Genomic DNA, 6,000 nt, shown 5'->3' with positions numbered 1-6,000 from the left:
AGCAAAAAGTGTGGACAAAAGTCATTGCTTGTGCGGGGCAAGAAGAAGCAAGCATCAGCGTACGTGTACTCATGAATGTATGTGTGATTATCACATTTGTGTAAATACGCATAAATAAAGGAATATGCAATAAACCCAAACATATGAACATATTCTCCTGATATATTTTAATTATATCAGGAAGTAAAATATGCTATTAAAGTAATTGAATTATGATATGCTTAGATTCCAATTAATAAAATAAAAAAATTAAATACAATTTTAATTTTATGTATTTTACGATTCGAACGTATATGCTCGTATTCGGAATGAGCTTAACTCCTTCGCGCATACGACCTAAGCCACCACAAAAGTGGAAACGTGGCCGCTTAGCCACCGTTTTATTATTATCATTTGTTTAATAAGTATATTGCTTACGCAACGCACATACATAAGTTAGAAAACTAGCTTATTAAATGTTTATTTTATTATGAATTCTGGGGTTTTTACCGGTAATACAGATTTTTAATTCAAAAGGTTTTTCATAATTATAAATTTGTCATATCATAGAAATTGAAAACATAAATCTAAATAGGTATGCGCAACGATTTTTCATATAGGAATATTCGTTGTGTCTATTTATAGCATTTCGCATATTGTGTGGTGTATTTTTCTTTTTCGAAGTTATACTTTTCGATGTTCCCTCTTGTGGAATTACAAATTAGTACTCAAAAAGTTTTCATTTAACATTTGCTCCTTCTCTACTCATCAACATTCTCTGCTATTTATAACCTTTTCTCCGTTTCGATCATTGCGTGGTGTATTTTAAATGAGTCGATGTTCCCTCTTTTTAACATTTTCGCCTTCTCTATTTATTAACATTTTCTGCTGTAATTCTAGTATAGCGGAAACTGCTCAGCGCGCCACCTGTACGTGAAGCTCAGTGGCATACGTTTCCTCCTTAAACCAACTGTCGACCACAAGCACACTCCAATGATAGGGAACTCGATTCAGCGCGAAATTTCCGCGTACACTGCTTTCAAAAGTGTAAGTTTCCTGCAAATTATTGAAATTTGTCCGTGGCAGATTCCGGTTGTGCGAAAGCAAATTAAATACAACTCGGTAAGACAAGGTGCGTATCGAAATTTATATAGTAGTAGTGATTTTTACCACTTGGTTGACACGAAGCCAATTGCCATCTTTGGCCTACAGAAGTTGTAATAAATAAATATTTGCATGGTTTTCATTGCACTATTTTGCGATCAGAAGAGGGGCTGGTTCGTATACATGTGTACATAACCCAAATAAAAAGTAAAATGAAACAGAATCTTCATTACAAGTGCATTATATCGGCAAAATTTGCGCAATTCCTTAGAGAACGCTTAGATGCTTTGAAGTGAAGCAGTGAAAGCAATTTAAATTTACTGGCCTCTACAAACAACGAGAAATTTTGTATTTGCAAAATAGTGCTGGTTCCAAGTTTGTTTTCGTAAGCTTTCGAAAACAATGGAGTTCATCGGATAAGAGAATATGTATTCTTTAATGCTGACAATATTCCAAATAATAGGAAAGTATTCAAATCCTAAAAACTGCATTTTCTTAGAAATTATTACAATAATATTCTAAACTAGTGGCTGGTGGGCAAAAGAAGACGTCGAAAGGGTACCTTGGTACAGGCGGCCGCACTTTCCACGATTTAAGCTCAAATTTCCAATTAACTAGATATTTTGAACGAATGGCGAAAAAAATGACTGATTCATTAATAACTTCAGAAGAAAATATGCTATATTTGTCCGATTTATTTTTTTGTTTAAATGAAAATTACAATTTTTTTTCATATCGTCGCTTGATATCTGCTGCTTTTGTTATTTTTATACCCTGAACAGGGTATATTCAGTTTGCCACGAAGTTTGTGTTTTGAACATCCAGAAGGAAACGTCGGAATCCTTTAAAATATAATATATACATAAATGATTAGCATGATTTAGCCATGTCCGTCTGTCCGTCTGTCCGTCTGTCTGTATATATACAAACTAATCCCTTAGTTTTTAAGTTATCGATCTGAAATTGAACTTGTCCTTTGCTCACTAAGAAGTTGCTCATTTGTCGGAATGGCCGATATCGGACCACTATAGCATATAGCTGCCATACAACTGAACAATCGGAATAAAGTACTTGTATGGGAAACTTTGTATTTGTGAAGGGTATTATAGCTTCGGTGCAACGGAAATTAACGTTTTTTCTGGTTTTTAATATTAGTTTCAGTATTAATACACATCATTGGCCAGAACTGAAACACCACCTAGTTTACCGTTTAAAATTTTTCTTAATCAGAAACAAAAGCTTTTTGCTTACATATTCATGGTAATCAAAAATTTAGTGGTCGAAGCTAACGGAACATACGTGTTATGCAAATATTCCGTGAAATGTGAAACGAAAAGTGTTTGTGACAGAATAGAATATATATTTTTGAAACCGATTACGGAACGATAAATATATTTTAATATTCCGTGTTTAACTTTGAATAAATTTATTTGTTGTTTTTTTTTAAGTTTAAATGATACACATACACTTCTAAAAAAAATCTCATAATAAGTAAATGAAAAAGTTGCTCGATCTGTGGTTACAGTAGCTCGGCAGAATATCTAAGCAACTTTAACCTGCTCACTATTATTGGTTGCTGGGTTAATTTTTTCAGCTCGCCCTTGCCTCACCCTGAAAGCGTTTTTTTTTATATAATAACTGAACTTAGTATTTTGTCAAGAGGCTAGTGTCCTGCTTAGTATTAGATCTCATATTTGAGAACTTCGAAAGTTACCAGATTGAAACTCGATTCGCCGCCTGAAATCATTGAATTTTTAGTTCGCGCGCATTTCAATATTTTACGAGTAGGCAATATGCAGCTGCTCCCGTTGTCATAGAAAGCGAAAGGACGGTGGGCGTTTGGCTCTTCGAATTGGCTTAATCTCGCTGCTTCCCCATACCCAACGCAGAGTCCCCAAATTGTCGCATGTAAGTTTTGGGAGTGCGTGTGCAAGTTTGCTGCGAATTTGGCTCGAGCAGCACGCATCAAGGCTTTGACACGTAACGATAAGCGCGAATTTTTATTTTATAGATCTGCCGCACACGCATATCAATAGGCGCATTAAAATTTAACAACCTTCTATAATACGCTTTCCGCCATGCCCTGTGCCTTAGCAGCGCTTCGCCCATTCATTCTAAACAATGGCGACAAATGAGAAACTGTTTATGGCGAGCGTAGTGTGGCAAGTTACACATGAGACCGCCGAATCAGGCCGCCAGCCCCACTAACTACGACGTAGCAGGGGGGTTAGAAGCGCGTGTACCTAAGCGCCCACAGGGCACAATAGTCGTCAATTTCAAATGTAAGAGAGCGGAACAGGACTCGTCGTGTGGCATGTGCTTGCGAGAAAGGACGCATGAAATCGTAACGGACATTAGTGCGCCAAGTACAATTCGGTTTTATTCGAAGGTTTTACAATTCTAACCTCTGGTGGCGTCGTTAAGCGCCCTCCCCTCGCAGCGTTAAAGCTTCAATAGTGGCGCCATTTGATCGAATTTCCAATACCTTCTGATTAAGGATGCATGCGCGTTGCAAATTCACCTCCTGCGCCAATAAAAACGAGCGGAAGGGACACAATAGCGTTTTTGGAAGATATCTTGCTTAGAGTTACAAAATGGACTTAAAGTCGGCTGTGACGTGTTTCTACTTTAATTGCAACTTTTGCCTTCTTCTTTCCCTATTAAGCACTGCTTGCAACAATATTAATAACCTACAACCGCTGAGGAGAGGTAAAGGGCGAACAGCTAAATCAAAAATGAAAAAAAGAAATGTTCAAAACACTCAAAAGTCATCATTAACATATCCCATTTGTGGGTCCTTTCGCTTTCGCCTTGTTTGCTCATACGAGTTGTAAAGTTTTTCACTTTCTGCCGCGTGTGAGCGTTCAATGGCCAACATGGGTCACCAACAACAAGCACACCGTAGGACATATCACTGCATTGTAAGAGATTTTAGGGGTTGCTAATAGCGACACCGTGACCCCCATCTCCGCTCGCTAAGCTCTTCTCAGACTTAAGCACATGCAAGCATGCATAAACTACCTACCGACATGCATTGATGCTTACGCGTATGTGTAGCTGTACACTTAAGGCCTCCACTTTCTCTTTCTTCGACACCTTGGCCATGAATGCACTTACACTATCAACCCTTCGCCGCCTGCAAAACATGTATGCGCGCACTGGTGGACCGGTTTAATGAGCGCATCGTGCCACAGCAGACATGTCTGCTGCAACGTCTGAAGCACATGCTGCTAAGGACGCACGGCGCGTTGACGAGTGCACATAAGACGATCGCAACCCCAAACAAGGGCACGCAAGCACAATAGCTGCCAGCTGGCGGTAGAGATGCATTAAAAGGCATTCGCGCAGAAGGTATGCCTTCTTTCAAGTGGGCTCCATGCAGCCACCGCCTGCCATCTTACAGTTCGCGCCACGATCTGGATAGGAACCCTTCTAGGATAAGCATTGTTCCTCTGGCTGAAACTTTTTCTCATCCATGTTGAATTCCACTCATAAAGCCGCTTATTGCCTGCAAGTGCGCTGCATTTACGGCAGCGTCAGCGTTAACGTCGGTCATTTAGTTTGACGCTGCAGCATCATTGATGAGCATCCGACTGGCAGTGCCCTTTAAATAGTGGAAAGAATGCGTCGAAGCTGCCGTTGCTGCTGGCGTTCGGCACATTACCCTACCTCAGACGACTCAGACGATGCTTGCATTTGAATGTAGCCACTGCAGGCAGTGCATTTCACTTTCAGCCACCTCCTTCCGGTTGCATTGCTTGCTGCCTGATTATCTTTCAAAAGAACGCTCCCCTAAGCTCAGCTAAACACACGCGCGAAGTGGTGTGCAGATGTGCCTTTGAAATTATATGCCACGATGCCACCACTGCCTGTCTTAGTTGCGCTGCCGACGCGGCAACTAGACAAAGCGACGCTGCATTAGAAATCAGCGCCGCACGGCATTGCAAGCTCTGCAGTGGCCCTTCGAGCTCGTTCGAGAATAAATACACAAACATATGCACATAAGCACTCACATGCCGAGCTCTAGTCAGGTGGGCAGGTGTGAGGTTTTGAAAGGGCGCTGCACAATGAGTGGATGGTGGCGTGGGCGGCGTGTATGCAGAGGGGTGTGTAGCAAGTGCATGTGGGTCCTTTTGTGCACTCAAGTGCATGTCGCCGTCGTGTTAAGTGTTTTTGCCTTTGCTGGGGTGTTTTCGTGTGCAATTAAACCTGACGCAGGAGGTGAATTTGTTTTCAGCAACAAAGCAACTCGAGCCTAAAATTTCTTAAGATATGAAAGCTGTCTATACTACAACTACGAAGTACATGCTTCTAATTACATATGCACGTACGTATTTATTTTAGATGGTTTTGTTACTCATTTAATGACGATTTGGAATTCTCCATTTTAAAAACTGACTGGTTGAGAAATAGGGCCACAGTACTCTTTCATGGAAATTTGTCTATATTATTTTAATAAAACGTGTATTTTTGATATGACAGCTATCCTATCCTGTAGTAAATTAATGGTGGTTCGCATAAAGTGTATTTTAAAAATAAAATAAAGATAGTCAAACCCCTTTTTTATACCAAGAAGTTTATAACACTCAGAAGGAAACGTTGGATACCCTATAAATGATCAGCATGCCGTACTGAGTCCATTTACGTCGATTTCGTCTGTCTATATACACGAGAATTAGTCCCTTAACTTTTGAGATATCGATATACAATTTTTCACACGTTATATTTTCTACAAAAAGCTGTTCATTTGTCGGAGACGCTGACTATGGCATATAGTTGTACTTCAAACTGGCCGATCAAAATCTATTTACAATATTGTAAGAGCACGATAGTGTCTTACCAAATATTTAAATGGACTTAATGTTTTTACCTTTGAGCTTCACTTATTGGTAATTTTCGAAGAAAAGTTACTCAGTG

The 6,000-nt window shown here is 39.7% G+C and overlaps 1 long non-coding RNA gene across 1 annotated transcript in view; it reads right to left on the bottom strand.

The window, feature by feature from the left end:
- Positions 1-238: 238 nt before the first annotated feature.
- LOC138857332 (uncharacterized) overlaps positions 239-6,000 on the bottom strand; it is a 247,497-nt gene continuing 241,735 nt past the window's right edge. Inside the window, exon 2 of the long non-coding RNA XR_011396417.1 lies at positions 239-760. This is a non-coding gene — a long non-coding RNA (uncharacterized lncRNA). The remainder of the gene's footprint in view (positions 761-6,000) is intronic.

The sequence above is a fragment of the Bactrocera oleae genome, chromosome 5, assembly GCF_042242935.1.
Source record: "Bactrocera oleae isolate idBacOlea1 chromosome 5, idBacOlea1, whole genome shotgun sequence".
Lineage (NCBI taxonomy): Eukaryota > Metazoa > Arthropoda > Insecta > Diptera > Tephritidae > Bactrocera > Bactrocera oleae.
The sequence above is the reverse complement of the archived record's forward strand: the minus strand, read 5'-3'. Positions and strand labels throughout refer to the sequence as shown.